Genomic DNA, 17,753 nt, shown 5'->3' with positions numbered 1-17,753 from the left:
AGTCTCAAACTTCTTGTGTGCACTCAGGAAAAGGGGTTTGTAAGCAAAGAAAGAAATACACCAAAATGGGAGTCTGGATCTGTTGGAAAGGACCCTTACAAAGCAACTGCAGTGCAAAGAAGGGAGGATAGCCTTCAACCATGTGAGCCTCTCAACAGAGTTGCTCTCCATCTTGTTCCAGCATGAGCCAGTTATTCACAACTTGTCAGACGACGGGACAAACCAATTGAGATATGAACTGTTCTGCAAGAGGTTTGGGCTTTTTCAGCTGGAAGCTGCATTAAGTTAGTGACATTAGCACCTGCGCATCCTGCCCTCGATGACCAGGGAGCAGAGGCTGACGGAGAGCAGAGCGTCCCTCTGCACTTCCCCTCCTCAGGGAGTTGCAGAGAGCAGTGAGGCCGCCTCTCAGCCTCCTCGCCTCCAGACTAGAAAACCCACGTGTCCTCAGCCACTCCCCATAGGACATGCCTCCCAGCCTTTTTACCAGCTTTGTTGTCCTCCTCTGGACGCATTCAGACCTTAACATCCTTTTTGTATTGTGGAACCCAGAACTGCACACAATATTCAAGGTGAGGCTGCACTAATGCTAAATATGATGGGACAATCACTTCTTCAGACTAGCTAGCTATGCTGTGTTTAATGCATCCCAAAATGCAGTTTGCCCTCTTGGCTGCCAGGGCATGCTGCTGTCTCATGTTGAGCTGCTGTCACCAGCACCCCCAGATCCCTTTCTGTTGAGCTGCTCTCCAGCCACTTGTCTCCCACCCTGTACCTGTGTCTGGCACTACTCTGTCCCAGGTGCAGCACCTGGCATTTACCTTTGTTCAGTTTCATGACACTGACAATTGCCCAAAGAAGAATAAGAACTGTTTGTTGTCTTAAGTGTCTGCTCTTGCCAGTCAGTTTGTCACCTCCTATTTAACTATGTTTTACCTATGAAATGTTCAAAGACAAAATTTTTCAGTCAGCATGTGTAGGGTGGATATATCACTAGAAAAAGCACTGCAGGTACAATCCTGAGTAAATTGTTTGATATTATGCATGTTTCTTCTATCTCTGTTTATCTGCAATGTTGTTAACATCTATTCTAGGAGGCAATTAAAGTATTTGTTTCAAATTATAGTTACAAATGTGACTTCTTTTTAGGTAGTTACTTCAATATTAACCTGTCAATCCTGATTATTATTAAGCAAACTATTCATTTCGTCAGTTCATTGCTGCTCATGTATTCCATCACTGGTCACCAAAGGAACTAGGCTACTGCAGCTGCTCCCTGAATGGAGATCTGAAAGTTTTCAAATGCGAGACCATCAAATAATTGACACTAATTGTCAAATTAATTACACTGGATGTCATACAAATATTAGGATTCATGAAGATTTTCATAAACATGCAGTAGTTATCTGAGCTCTCCTGAATAACACTGGCATGTTAATTACAGTGAGCTAAACACTGCATTTTATTCATTCAGCTATTCATGTCAATCGCCTGGCATTTGGTGAATTCTGTTTCTTCAAAAATCAAAACAGCTTTACTCTGCTCTTTGTATTGAAACCCTTATATTGTAGTCTGATGGACATTATATTTGAAATCCTTTTTATTACTGCACACAAAGTAATTACACAATATATTCAAAAGACCTCATTTTCCATTTGTTTTTTCAACTGAGTTTTTAAAAAGTTATTATTGGCTCTATTAATAGTGACAATTGAAACAAAACAAAACAAAACAAAGAAGCATAGGAAATGTATCCACCTGAATAATACTTAAATTTAGAAATTTCTCTTAAAGATCCATATTTTTAAAGAAGTGTGCTATATTGTTCCACACATGTAGCACAAGATTATTAGCAACTGCTCATTCAGATGAGGCACTTTGCATCTAACTGCCTACAAGCAGTTAGTTGACTATGAAACTGCCCAGTTTCTGTGTGTAATCAAAGTAACTGTGTACACATTTGGCATGTAATTACGTTTCTAAATTGATTAAAATCCAGCCCTGAAACGACTGCAAGCTAAGGCTTGGCTCCAATGATTAGTTCTTAAAACTTCTTTCACAAGCTTGAACAAATAACACATTTGCCAAAAAATGCTGCCAACTGTGAAAGTTAATTATGATAAATGTAACACAGTTCTCTCATCAACAATGTACAGAGAAAGGCTTTTACCTCCTCTAACTTTATTGTCCATCAAGTCAAAGATGGCGCTTGAGGTTTTTTTCCTTTAACAAGGACAGATATGCTCATGAGTGACAGTTAAATTTGTTGGAGGTATTAAATTGCTAATGCTAATGCATTTTACAATCTCCTGAACTGATTTAATATATTAGACTGTCACTCAAAGTCTTAATAAACAATTCTGCACTCTTAGTTTAAAATCATCCTGTCAGATCTGGAGGTTTTCTCAATTGGCCTCTATTGTTAATGTGATAGTAGTTTACAAACAAATGACTTTTTTTTCTTCGTAGGTTGTATCACATGAGACTTTAATGGGTGTTTCTCTTGTTTCTCTTTTTAATTTATTATGAAACAGCTGTGCCAGAGCTTAATGGCATGGATTTGTGCTTTAAAGCACCTGTGCTTGTAACTAGACTTCTCCCTTTCTTGCAAATAGTCTCTCATTCATATTGGAATAGATCTTCTCATTTTAAGATATTGCAAACTCAGCCTTGCGCAACTTAATACACTTTTGAAGAATGATTTCATTATGTTTATTCTAATATAGTATAATTTCTCTATGGAGTGCCACTTTTGCTTCAGAGACCCATCAGAAGCTCAACAAGTACTGAAGTTTTCATGTTTGCAGATGTGAAAACAGAGGTACTCATTATGGCTAATAGACTTTGACAGGGAAGTCATTAAAAATAAAATATTTTTTCCAATTTTGTGGGAAAAAAATAAAAGAAATGAGAAATTCATTTTTCTAAAATTCATTTATGGAGAAAACCTGTGTATTTTGATTTTGAGGCTCTCAAATTTAAGAAGAGCAGCACTAGCATCAAATGGTTTAGACTATTGTTTGGATAAGTATCCAAATTTTGATACTTTATTTGTCTGAGTATGAAACCAATGTATCTGATTGCTGTCAAAGAAAAAGTTGTAGAGAACCTTAAGCTGGTATTAATAAAGCCCCCTTATGTTTTATTTGTTTTTCCTTATCTGTGTGCTGGTTGCAGTTAGGTCTAAAATCTCTGCAACAGATAAATACAAATTGTTCTGACAGTTCATTTCATAATAGGCTGCTCCTTGTTTTTAAAGAAAAAAAAAAGTTTCATCTCTGACTCTCACACTTTTCATTTTAGGCTTTCTTAACTTTTTTATCCTCAGAGTTAGTTAAACAGGTATCTCTTTCTTTAAAGATAGCTTTCAGGACTAGGAAAAGGGCTGTGAATGAGAAGAACTAGAACTAGTCAAGACTACCAAGTTTAAAACTAATGAAAGCTCAGTAAGTCAACCACATGATGACATGTGTTCTCATTTCATGTGAATGATGAAATGATTTTGCTCACTTGTATAACTAACTCAAATTACAGAGAAAAATCTGTCAAAATGTGAAGTTTACTGTCACTTACTGCCATAGGTTCGCTTTTAGAGATCTGAGAAGCTGTGAGTGATCACTATCTGTCAGCACTGTGATTAGATCCATTGTATCTGATGTGGCCAAACACTGGTTGTTACTACTAACCTGTTCCACTGCAAGGTGACAGTTCTTAAATCTTGGTAGGAAGTGTGGAAGATCTATCTTATGTGCTTTTATAGATCAAGATAATTATATGTTAAAAGATGCAATGCCATAATAGTACTTTATAAAACTTATAAACTTAATGCGAAGGAAGAAATAGGCATTTGTCCAATGAATGTTTAAAAGAGTAGTTACGGAAAAGATAATAGGGTGACAGGCACAAATGTAAGAAATAGGCAAAGGCAGGCTGAGACAATATAGAAAAATTCTATCAGGATACTACCTTTCTCTCTCTCTAATACTGTTGTCCATTGAACAGTTTCCCGATCTCTTCATTTCAGTATTACAAATAGACTGATTTCTTTTATTTTTGAAAGAGGATGCCAAGTATTTCTTCTGTTAGATTTGCAATTCTATGAACTCCACACAGCATCTATAGTAATAACAGATAATAATTATTAACTGGTATAGTTTTCATTACACAGTTGATCTTGCATAAATTTCAAGCTGTAACAGAACTGGTCTGCCATTAGTGTAGGATGTGGGAGGAGCTGATGAAAATCAAGTCAAGTCAATAGGTTTGTTGGGACCATAGCTGTAACAGCTTTCTTAGTTGTTGCCTCATTCCTTGAGGGAACAGTTCTGCAGCTGCACTACATGCAGAATTCCCACTGAAGTCTTTGAGCAAGTGCATAATTGGGCCCTGGTGCACACTTTAACACATTTGTTTTCATTACCATGTTTACTATCTATGTTTTGGAGGTGTCTGTTATGCTGTGCTCTGTGGCTCTAAAACTGCAATGCGACAGCAGTATTTTATATTTCTTTTTTGAAATAATAATTTAGCAATTATTTTTCCCCTTATGTGTATGTTTTTACCTCTGTGTGTTCCTGAAGTGTATGCAAAGTCAGCGCTTTAGTGAACCTCTTATGCTTGTAAACCTTATGAAGTGGTATGGATTGGATTCTTCTTTCAAGACTTTGCAGGCAGTTTAAAATAAGAAACATACCTTTTAATAAATAAGTGTTTTTGTATATAAAACTATAGCTAAATTTACTAGAAATTTATAGTTGGCATTTCAGTGCACTAAAATACGACAATTTTGATTTTTTTTTTTTAACCTTTGAAGAATTTGGAAACTAACAAATACATACTGCACTTCTTCATATGCATTCTGTGTGAAATATTAAACCACAGTCTTCGTAAATCTCACTACCAAGTGTAAAAGGCAAGTGGTTCATCCCATATCTTTCTATCATTGAATAATAACTAATATATATATTTGTGGGGGAGGGTATTGAATCAGTGGTTAATGAGACATATTTTCAGACAGTACACAACAAATCAATATGTTTGTTTCTTTTGCTAATCTTCACTCTACAGATAATCAGCCTTTAGAGGACTGAGAATTTGGGACTATTAGGAGAAAAGGATGAATTGCTGACAGCTTACTTATTTCCTCATGCAAAAATATGTTAGGTCATTTTTTTTCCATGTGAAATATGATACAGATATATCACCAACATTTGATAAATAGAGAGGTTTTTTAAAAGTTGCATCTGAAATACTTGACATTCAGTACAGTTTTTGAAAATGATAAAATCATAATTGTAAAAAAGACCTGCAGTATTGCCAATCAGATTTTTGCTGTTATGTGCACCCTGGTACATATATCTTACTGTCCCCCTGCAGAAGAAGGAATGAGCATAAAGAAAAGAGCAATTTTCCTGCCGTAAATTGGAAAGTCTGCCAACCAGCTAAGTGATCTACCATCAATCAGTGTTAAATTCTCTTTAGCTGCAGAAAATTCAAGAACTAACTATTACTGAGAGATTTCACACAGTGACTAATGGTATATGACAAACACATTTAAAATCTGCATAGACCAGCATCAGTTTAAAATATAACATGAATAATAAAAAATTCTAAAGATATCCTGGTGTGCAAAATAAGATATAATCTCCTCAGACACATACTGTACATAGAAGATCACCATTTTAGACATGCATTCAATATCAATACAGAACAAAGTCAAATACACAATATGACTTTATTTGGAATAGCATATTTCACAAAATGTATGCTGCAATGTTGCATGTATTCAAGCAAGACTGTATAGCAAGATGGCTAGGTTATAGTATAAAGATGACAGCTGAATAAAACACTGGGCTGAATATATGATTACTTTACTCACATGAGGAACCCCATTAAGTAATACTGAAATCTTCAAGTGAGGAAGGTCTTCTCCTCCACCATGTCATTACTAAAGCCACAACTAATGCATCTGTTCCAGATGGCAAGCATTCAAATGAATGTGAGATAGTGTTGTTGCTTGCATACTAAGTTGGCCATTTCTCAGTACAAAGATTTTTCATTCCACTCATGTCTGTTTAGTTTTCCTTTAAAAACATATTCTTTAGTTACAGAATATGGAAAAATATTTACCAGAAATGAATATATTATCTATTAAAAGCTGTCTGCACCTCTAGCTGAAGAGCAGTCCATTAAATAGGAGACATTTGTCTTAAATTTGCATTTTGATATATTTAGACCTTTGTATTTATTTCAATTCACTCTCCATATTTACATATTTAATTCAGAAAACAAAGTCTGTCATTTTGACAATGGCCTTTCTACCCACAATGGTCTTTTTTTTTCTTTCTGACAAAAGTGTGTTGCCACAGAAGTCAATAGGAATGGCATTTTATTAAGAATAGGATCTGTTATGCTGGGCTTTGTCAAACTAAGAAGAAACCATAACAGCTTAGGACAAAGGTGTTTTCACTTTAACAGATACATATTCTGAAAGAAATATAAATTTGAAAGTTAAAGAACCTGAGGCAAGGTGTGCTATACTGATAAAACAAACGGTCCTACTAATCACCAAAGCAAGATGGAAAAACTTGAATAAATGTAATCATACCAAACAGCCTCAGGCTGAAGCAGTTTCCCCCATTCCTAGCAGAAATAAGAGAACCAGGAAGGAAGTGTAACTTCCCAAGAGGGAAGCATATGCTTAAATGTGTTTAGGTACAATGTTTGTAAGCTGTGGTGCAATCTTTCAAATATTAGTCTGACCATATGTCTCTTCATCCATCTTTCTGCCTCCCAAAATCTTGATGTTCACAGCTAGTTTGCTTAAAATCTTTAAATGGTGATACTATTCACCTCTCAGTTTTGATTTTCTGAACCATTCATGGATCAGCTTATCTGATTTCGTCTCCTCTGAGCTCAGATATCCCATATTTAACTGGAATAAAGTGCTATACATATTAAATACAACAGTGCTGACAGAACTTTGGAAATCTGTTTCAGTGAAAATCACAAATAGTACAATAAACATAGCTATACCTTATGCTCAAGCTGTTTTTAAAGCAACAAAAGCATACTGTTCCTTGACCCTAATTCTACAAGAGCAGACTGTCTATACGTAGTACTATAAAAGCACTGACCAGGTCAATCAGATTAAACAAGAATACTTAAATAATCATCCCATTAGCTGAATTATTGTAATGACTCTGTGATTTGAATCCACTATATAGCTTCACTTCCATTTACAGCTTTGCTAACAAGAAATCAGAAAAAGGACAAAAAGAAATTTGCATTTCATCGTTTGGTGCCATTCTGTCTACCTCAATGCCAGCTAAGGCGCATATTTTTGATGCAGAGAAGATATACAGAAAAGGTACTACAAAAATATAGGGTTCTAAGCCTGCTGAGTGCCATAAAAGACCCATCTGATTATTCCTGCACCTTGAGTAATTGCTCTGAAGGCAATGTATTTTGTTGAAAGTCAACGCTAAAGTGGAAGTGAGAGTATGGAAACACAGACGACTAGGCAGAAGGATATTTGCCATCTCTGCTTTGTACTCTCCTCTATAGTTAGCAAAAGCCTCTGATGTATTATCATCATATTATCTTCCATTGTTTTTAATATATATATATATTTTATGAGTAAGGAATTAATGGCTGTATGCAAACCTTCTGTGAAGCTAGCAGCAAAAGAAAGCGCTATTTACACTGAAATTCATGTACTTACTAAAAAGTATTAACAACAGCAATTAACAACAATGGAGATTGTGCTGTTTCCATCTGTATTTTGCAATATACAGCAAATGATATTCACTCAGCAATACATTAATTTGCTCATTTTCTTCAGCTAAAATATGGGAGTTCTATTTATTTTAGGGCACTTTTATCAAAGTAGTCCAAATCTACAAATCCCATCTGCTAAATAATTAGAAATCGTTAAGGATATGAGAATTCACTCATAGCCTTGAGCAAAGTATTATTTCCCTGGGAGGAGCTCCAGAAAGGACTCGAGATATTTTTTGGATTTTCTGTTATTCCAGATGGGATAGAAAGGAGCAATATTTTGCATCAACACCATCAGTAGATTCAGGTATTCTGCTCTTGTGCTACCCAGATACATGAACAAAACCTATTGCCTGCATAGAATACCGGGGGGGGAGGGGGATGGGAATAGATGGAGAGGGAGAAAGAAGCTTCACCTGACATCCTCCTTTCTTCATAAACACAATATATATAGGCATAGCTGCATGGTGGAAGAAAATCTTGTATATTTTTTCGCTCCAGCTCAAACAAATACACTTAGCAGCTGAACAAATTATTCAGAAATAGTGAAATTCTGCACTCAAGAATTTCTAGGAATAATTGAATTGTGTAAATACTTTTTGCTTTCTTTTAAATCTCTGATTTTAATGAAAATTTCTGCAATTCTAAAGATCAGAGTAATCTAGAAATCTGCGAGATTCATGACAGTTTTCTCTCTCTCCAACAATGTATGTACTTGCTTCATCTATACCTATACAGTAGCATCCAGGTGGATAATAGGGTCTTCATATCCTTCCCAAGTGACCTTGCAGATACCATTAACCTAAATGAGATTAGTCACTGGAGCTGTGCACAGTTGCTCTTAGCAGATGCAGCCACAGCAGCAGCACTTATCAATAAAAGAAGCTCTCTTCAACTGTTGAAGAGAGAGAGCCTGGATTTGGAAGTTTTGAAGATGATCATAAGGACATATGGTATCTGAATTTCTGAATATGCCAGAGACAAGCAGGCATAAGGACGCATTTCAAAAAAAATGGGAAAAGCTTCTGTGAAGAATGCACATTTTCATGTTCATTTTTATAATACACTGCAAGTGTTTACGCAGAAGCCTCTCATTCATGAAAGTGGAGTTTATTACTATCAATCACAGAAACAGCAAAAAAAAATGCTGAGATTTTATGTACAGTGAGGGTTTTAACACTTCTGTAGGCAGCAGTAGTTATTTTACTGGCAAATGGTGTCATTGGGAATATGTTGATCATCTGGCTAAGTTGTAACATTCATAAAATATCAGCATCCCAGCTGAAAAACAGCCATAACAACATAATGGGGCAGGTTTTCCTTTGCACATATTTAAACATTTATGCTCAGGTACTAATTGCTGCTGTAGAGAATATCTTTTCTGTGGAATAAGAAAATCATCCATGAATGAAGTTCCAGTGTTACTGTTAATGTAAAATCAATCTATCCATATGAAAAGATTTTATTTTCCCAGTACCTTTCCCATATAAAGAAGATACTGTGGATGCAATTGGATTTTGTGCACTTTAAATGAATTCGAGAAAAAATCAAAAAAAGCATAGATTCATATCATATTTTAATGAATTACAAAGGACAGAAACTACCCCTTGTATAGTCATTGAAAAAAGAGAAACACTTCAGAGAGCAGTGGGTATGTGTAAGACCTGAACTACATTTTGAAGAAGTCTGACTCTTTCCCTTGTGTACAGGAAGAGGTTCTGTAAACTAGTGTCCTGACTTAAACACCTAAGGTACTTATGAAAGGTTGGGATTAATCTAGAACTTTGTTCTTGAAATAACTTCAGAAACAAGGTCTTATAAAAAAAATCCCAGGATGTGAATTAATATGATAGCTAGTGACTATGGCATTACTCTAGGGTTTAAAGTATCACCTGCAAGTGAAAATCCTGGATTAAAGGCCTTTCTTTAATCAGAACAGTAGGCAATAGTACCTGTGATGACAGCTTGTATCAGAATGCACTAATCATTGGGCTTCAGGGCAATATGCACTCCTGCTCTCTTTCTCTGTGGCTTACTAAGTATTTAATTATTCTATGTAAAGTGAAACAGCTTCAACAGAGTGGAGAGCAGGATGAAAATCAATCTTGTAAGTCCTTAATGGTAGGACAGGTTCAAATGTCGTCAGACAGAGGAGGAAACTGAAATTAGAACTGCCAGAAACCAATCAGTTACCTGATCACCTAAATTAAGTGGAGAACTATGGTATGGTGTACTTCCTTTTCTGAAAACATCTATGGGATCGCTTCAAGGAAGGGGAAAACTATTTTCTTTGTGAATCCCAGTAGGTTCCGGATTTCCTTTTAACTATGGAAAAATGCTTTATAATTTTTTAAGGTCCGCATAAGTTTGCAAATTTAAAAAGAGAAGTTCCACACAGTGTCATCCCCCAAACAATCTAAGACAATACAATAAATTGTTTTATCACTAATAACATTCACTTAAACAATAAGGTTTACTGAGGATAATGCTTGGGGTCTCAACTGTTTAATAAGTACTAGTGAGTTTCTAGTTTGTGCCAGAGGTCTGAATGTCAGTATTCAACACTGCAGATGATGACCTATTTGCCAAAAGGAAGTTAAAATTTATATCTGTCACAAGCAGGTAAGAGCTGCTCGGGAAAACAGCTACTAAAACCAGTAATAATGTATTCAGCCCTTTCCTAAACAGTGAATATTAAGGCATAGTTGTAACTAGAAGAGGGAAGAACTGACATTTCTCAGCTGCCAGCACCATAGCTAGCTAGGCTGTCTGTCCTCTTGGTCCTTTCTCGCAGTTCTGAAAGGCACCTGCTGGCATTGCTGTGGAGGTATCTACTCACCAATTTATCTGACAGGTGGTTAGCTATTAACATAAATAAAAGTTGTGACCTGTCTGCCACTTTCAATAACTCAAGTGCTATATCCCCAATCTGTCATGTCCTTGGCAGCCCTTTTGTTTATTAGTAAATGCATTATTCATTAGGAAAACCTGATAGGAAAAATTGCCTTAATTTTATTCATTTTAATTGTACTCTGCTATTATCCCTTTAGCAGCAGTTTTCTTTGCTGTACTCTGGCTGTTATGAGAACTAATGGTGACTGGGCTTGTTGATATGCCACTACAAAGGAACATGAAGGAGGATGACACTTTGCTGCTGCCTTGTACAAGTTCTTCAAGATGTGCAGGGATAAATAAGGTTGTACAACTAACTTCACCATAGTGAAACAGGTGAGTGGATAAATGGGATACAGGAGATAAATAAACCAGCATTTGCCATCCACTATAGCCGAATTAATCGTGCAAGTTTAAATCTGAATTAAAAAAAAATACCCTTGAAACTTCAGAGAGGCACTGTGACTCAGACATGAGACTCTTCACTAGGGCTCCTTATACAGAATGACGCCTTCTCCCTCCTCTATTCACTTCAAAATTGGTTTATCCCTAAGGAATAAGAAATTTCAATGTCTCAGACAACCAAACAAAACTGTTGTTTATATTCCACTCACTGTATTAAAATTAATATTTGAATTGTGAAAGATTTAAGGAAGACACTGTTCCTTACAGCAGCAGTCCTTGAAATAGTTGCTTACCTGTCATCCTTTCTGGAACTAATTTAAGATCCTAAAGAAATACAATGAGCATAGATGGAGTTTCCATGGCTTAGCACTGGGGTTGCCATTCTGTGCTCACATTAGTTTGGACATATCTAATGTAAATTGTATTGTAACGCTTATAACACCTGTTATTATAGTAGGATTTATTCAGGTTAACAAAACAGTGAAGTCACTAATAGGATATCACACTATAATGCTGAGAAGAGAAAATGCCATTATAAAATTGCATCAAATGAATGTGATAGAAATTAGGAAGCAATGCTCACAGGCTGGAGGTAGGAAGATAAACAAGGATATTATGCAAGACCAATCCTAATATAGGGGGATAAGGCATAACAGCTTGTCAGTTAAAGTTATTTCAACCAAAGTTTCCTTCCCAACCAGCTATCTATCTTCCATGTAATTTAGATTAGATTATTTTAACCTCAAAGTTCACCTTTTGGATTGATAAATCTGGCTACTTGAGGATTTTGGAAGGTGAGTTATTTGCTTTAACCATCTTCCAGACAGTTTTTGAAATAGTCTTTTATACTGGTGAACTCTTTACCCTGCCCATTTTTCACTTCTGTTTTGTCCATTTGTCTCCTCCTGTTTTCCTAGCTAAGTGCAGCTTTGCAAAGAGAATGTCAGAGACTAATGGCAAATGTGCTTGTTAATTACTCTTAAACCTCCCATATCTAAAGTTTCTTAAGGTACACAAAACTTGTTGAACATGACTCCAATTAACAGACAAATTTGCCAGATCTTAATTGAGGAGATATTATTTCTGGGTGTCTTTAGGTGAATTTGGGAGGACAGAATTTCCAATGTGCAAACTGTCACAGTGAGAAAGATTGCCTGTTGTGCTCCAATCCTCAACTGCACAAAACAGCAGCCTATTTTTCATGATTGCAGCTTTGTCTTAGCTGCACCAGTGAGATGTTTTTCTGGCACGTTATTCAATGAGACATTACTGCACAGGTGCTCAAAGAATTTTGAGTTAAATTCAGAGTTAAAGGAAGAGAGAGAGAGACAAACTCTTACCAGTTGTATAAAGAAGCTGAAATCCCATCTGACATTAGACGAGTGAAAAAATAGGAAAGTTAAAAGGATGTAGGATAGAAATGCAATTCTCAAGTATTGTTCCTGCTCAGCTTAAGCACTGTAAATGCATGTCAATTGTCAATTAACCTTGCCTGTTTAAATATAGAGATGAGTAGATGACTCTTCTTTAATTTTCTCTTTTTTTTTCTAGTTCAATTTCTGAAGTTGATTTTCAATGTATGAACATAATAGGAACTACACTGGGACAATCCAAAGGTCTTTCTAACCCAGTGTCCGATCTCCTAAAGCAGCTGGCAGAGTAAGCACATAGCAATACTTTCCCAGATATCTTTCAACTTCAAATGATTGTTTTTAACATCCATGTAAAGTATTAATCTTTCCTGCAAGCTGAATTTCCCACCCAGTACCAGTGACTGGGACAGTTGTCTGACAGGGAGAAAGCAAGAGTAGAGCATCAACCTCAACTTTTTGATGGGTAGCACAGCTGAGCAGTCTTTTGATCTAAACAGTCCCTCTGGGACTGAGGAGAACAGTACAGAAAGCTATTTCTTCATGGAGGAGCCAGTTACACCTTGTCCCCAAGTCAGACGAAGCTGCATTGTGAGAATCTAGTCTTCAACACAGTGGTAAAAGAAGAAGAAGAGTAACTGTATTTGTGATGAGACAGAAGATCTAGTGACCCTCATAGAATAAATGAAAAATTATTAAGCAACAAGAACATGCTAGGGAAATTGTTTCTAAAGTTACCAGATGGCAACAGCTGTAACTTACTTTTCAGCAGTCCTGCCAAGAACCAAAGTGAACATAACTTTGTACAATATCATTTGTAAAAAAACACAAAGCCAGAGAGTTTCTGCTGTAATTGTTCCATGATTCAGCAATTCAGCCAGATAACTGCTCCCAATCACACATAAACTCCAATAAATTTGAGTACAGCCTCACATACATGCCATATGTTAGGATGAATGTAAAACCCCAAGGATATCATTGGAAAGCTCATAACGCCTATGCAGAACTTGGGAAGGGAAAGAGTGAATACAAATCTGCAGTATCTGTTTTTAAGAGGAAGGGCATAGGGAATAGATTTTTTAAGTTCACAATTAACTTGCAGCAAGCAAACGCATAGCTCTTCTTCCCCATGATTATCATAAAGTCAGTGGAGCAGCTGCCTTATCCATGGGCAGATACAAAATAAGAAACTTTGAAAATGAGAGAGGTTAATACTTCAAATTCGTATAACTAAACACCTAGGGGCTAACTCTGCCACAGTCACTCAGAGGGAACACTTTCTTGCCTAACACATAATACCTCTGCAGCCACTCGTGATGTAACCTGTAGAACCTAAGGCCAAATTCAAATCCAAGTTACACTTTGTGAAATTAGGATTCACCACTTTCATTTCTTTTGAATCACTCTTAATTTACACTGGCATAACAGATTAGAATCTGGCCCCTTGAGTTTTAACACTTGCTTAGATTTAGACAGTAGAAGAGCTTTAGCTTAAGACAAGAGCTATTAATTCACTCATCTTTATTCACACATAAAGGCTGATATATATCTTTGTGTTCATAGACAAGACAATGCAGCTGAAAACTATTCAGAATGTGCTTAAAAGTGCAGAAAGTTGTAGCAAATGATTTTCAATACCTTTACGATAATTACAGTTAAGCATACAACTGTGTTTTGATGTAACAGGTAGTATTTCCCTGTTTCTGTCTTTCACCACTTTTTTATAAAACTTTAAGGGGATAATCATTTTTCTGGTGCACATATTAAACATTACCAGCAGTTTGTTTTTGAGACTATTTGTTCCCTGGAGTTTTCAACACTTGATTTTTTTAAAGCAATGTAAAACAATTATAAATGCCCCATGTAATTAAATTCATTACAGTAATAAGCTCATCTGATTTAGTCCACTGTTAGATAACTTTCTTTTCATATTTCAGCTTCTAGGTTTTGTTTAAATACTCTTTCAGGGGATGGTCAGTCCTTAGAGTACATCATAGGGAAAAAAAAAAGAAAGAAAATTCTTTTGTCATTAGCTACTGGTTTCTGATGCAGCATTTTTTAACTGTAAATCTCTGATGGAATTTCACACCTTCATACAAAAGTGAAAATATCCTGAAAAACAGTTTCAAATTTTTAATTCTTTTTTGTCATCGCTTTAGAAGTTGGATGGTTGGTCAGCATCCCACAGGATGAAACAACTTGAAAACACTGCTAGTCCAAAATTCTATTCTTGCTTTTTGGTCAGTTCACCATATTCCCCATTTTTTCAGGTCCCAAGTTCTGGTTACATCCTTAATTTCACTGACAAAAATAGAGTATTTTCTACTGTGCTTGGAGTAAAAGCATTTTTTAAGCTCTGCTGGAAATGTAACAACTGTCTTTTAATAAGAACTAAATTCAGCTACCAAATAAATACAAGGAAGAATGCCCTGCCTTAAAAATTGCTAACCATGCAATTCTCTCAGCAGGAATTTTAGCAGTGACACACACAATGAAGCCCAGGAAAGTAAGAGGTGCTATATAATGAGAACACTCTCATTGGCCTTCAGATTGCAAGGTAAGACATTGTACTCTTAGCTATTTAGAAGCGATTAACCTTTTTATGAATACTGCAGTTGGTATGACCCTATTCTTCACATGCTGCATATAACTCTGAGGGGAAGAGAAGACTGGGGAATGACCTGCCTTTAACGGTATGTGGTCTGTAATAAAAACTCTTAAAATATTATGCCTTTACCCTTTGACTGTGTTTTCTTTTGCCAGAAATGGTGATGTACAAAGACATGAGACAGGATTTCCAATTCTCACAAAGAGTGCCTTATTTGTGAGAAATGGCACGAGGTCAGAAGAGGAAGTAAACCTGCTAGGACCAGATCTCTGATTCATTTAAATAAAACAGATGATCCCTCATGCTAGTATGACCTGATGCTACTCAGTATCTGCCAAAACAAAAAGGGAAACACCCCAAGCTGGCAATGAAATGCTAGATAAAATCAGGCACCATTACTCTTATTTTTTACAAAACTTATATTTTCTATCATGCTCTGATGCTAATCTAATTGCTACTCATCAACTTACTTCTTTTCATGTTTTGAATTTCATGTATATGGGAAAATCATGAGAACCGGAAAAAATCTGGAACATTGAGATACAAAAAAGATTTGGGTTTGCATTCAGAGAGCTACAGCTAGGCAAACTGCTGGCCAAAGACATGATTTAATTCTAACATTGCGACCCTGCCAGAAAGGAAGAGAAGCTAGAAGCATAACACAGAGCCAGAGATGACCACTAAACTGATATTTTCTTGGATTAACACAGATTAATTTTTAAAACAGAAGAACAATTTTTGCAGTATTACTGATAAATAACTCTCAAATTAGACAGATTCCAAAATTAAGGGAATTCTTGATTCAAATTTCAAGTGCAGAAATGAAACCATAATTGTGCAAATGCAAGCCATTTCTAAAAACATCAGGTGATATTTTGATGTAAGTAACATACCACTTGTTATATCTAGCAGCTACTATCTTGTCACTCTCTCCACTTGCAATCACAGGTTGAGTGCTTGTCAGGAATCCAAACTTTATCTGTATCTTTGAAAACAAAAGAAAATGAGGGAATGTTTATACTTCTAAAGACCTTAAGAGACGGAGAAAAAAATGTTTCACTGGCATTTATGGGCATCATTAAAAACAAACATTTTGCCATCAACATGAACAGACCATCACTGTCAAGACAAAATCAGCCTTTCTACCTGTTGAAGAACATTGTCATAATGATCAGGGCACAAATGAATTCCCTTTATCTGTATGCTCAGAAAGTTGCCTGGGGGCAAGTTTTATGATAAATGCAGCCTGTATTGTTCTACGCACACAGAGCAGTATTATGATATGTGACAGGCTGAATGACTATTAGTGCAGGCAGTGTGCTGGATCTTGCATCCTTCAAAATGAAAATTCCTCTCAGCATCATATATCCCTCCCATTGGCTTACTTTCAAGGGGGAAAGAGAAGTTAGATGGATGGGATGAATGACAACCATAAAAATGATTCTATATAAGCTTCAGAGGGATTTCCTGCAGGTCAGATGGTCTATGCATTGGCTTAAAAGGATAACACAAGCTCCAAGAAATCATGAGACTGACTAGATGATGCTTCACAAAGTAATAAATTTTGGGTACTTTTTATTTAATTTCTGGAATATTTGGGTTCTCTACTAGCTGGAGTCTCAGAATCAGTTCTGAAATTGGACATGGGCAGAACTGATGCATCTAAATGTAAAATTTTAAGACAGGAAATTTTCATTCAGCTGTTACTTAATCCTGAAAGTGCCTCATTTATCCACGTGCATCTCCTGATTTTCTCCATGTGCATTTCCTTCTGAATTTTAATTTATTTCTTTGAATGCCCAGAACTGCTGTGATTTCAGTGTGGAACTTGACCTCAATCTCGTACAAACCCAATCAGAATCAAAAACTACACTTTTTTTTGGATGAAGTCCCACAATGAAATAAATCCAAGAGCACCTCTAGAACTCACTGAGCATTTACATACAACATAAGGCTCCTCAAAAAGCAATACTGACAATTTTCTTCTAAAATATCATGGTAAATATGGCGTGCCCATATTTTATATTGATGAGGACATCATCAGTCTGGAGTTCCTAGGATCATGCCAGAAGCAAGTTTTGTGACAAGCTGGACAGTTTTTACAGAGACTGTGGGGGGCATTTGCACCATCTTTAGGGGTCATCTTACTATCCCCACATATCACCTAGAAAGACGAAGTGTATGTCTCTGTATTTTTGCTTAAAGACAGGACCTTAAATTCTAAACTAGTTCTATCCTTCTCCTTTGCTCCCCTCCCCCCCCCCCCCCCTTTTTTTTAAGAAAATGTAATCATAAAGTATAGTTCTGATGTTTATACTCTGGTTCAAAATGAAATTTTGTCAAGATATATCCAGTACTCTATTGTATATATAAATACAGTACGAATTGGAATAATGTATTTGCAGTAAACCTTTGGAATTATGGATCTCTGGTCTTATCTGGAATACTTTGCACATTCTTCCACATATTCCTTTCTAACTGAAAAGCAAGGGAGTGATTCAAAGTTTATCTGTACAGTGGAGGAATGTACCTCCATCAGTAAATGCCAAGTTGAGAAATAAAATACTTCATGGAACTGAAATGACAGTACCATTCTAAAAAGAAAATAAGTGAAATGGCTTGTTTTTAATCTGAGCAAGGCATTTAGTTTTTACATTTCTACAATAACATTAATTTGGAAAAATTTGTATTAAATATTA

This window comes from Anas acuta, chromosome 10 (genome assembly GCF_963932015.1).
Source record: "Anas acuta chromosome 10, bAnaAcu1.1, whole genome shotgun sequence".
NCBI lineage: Eukaryota > Metazoa > Chordata > Aves > Anseriformes > Anatidae > Anas > Anas acuta.
Note: the sequence above shows the minus strand (reverse complement) of the source record.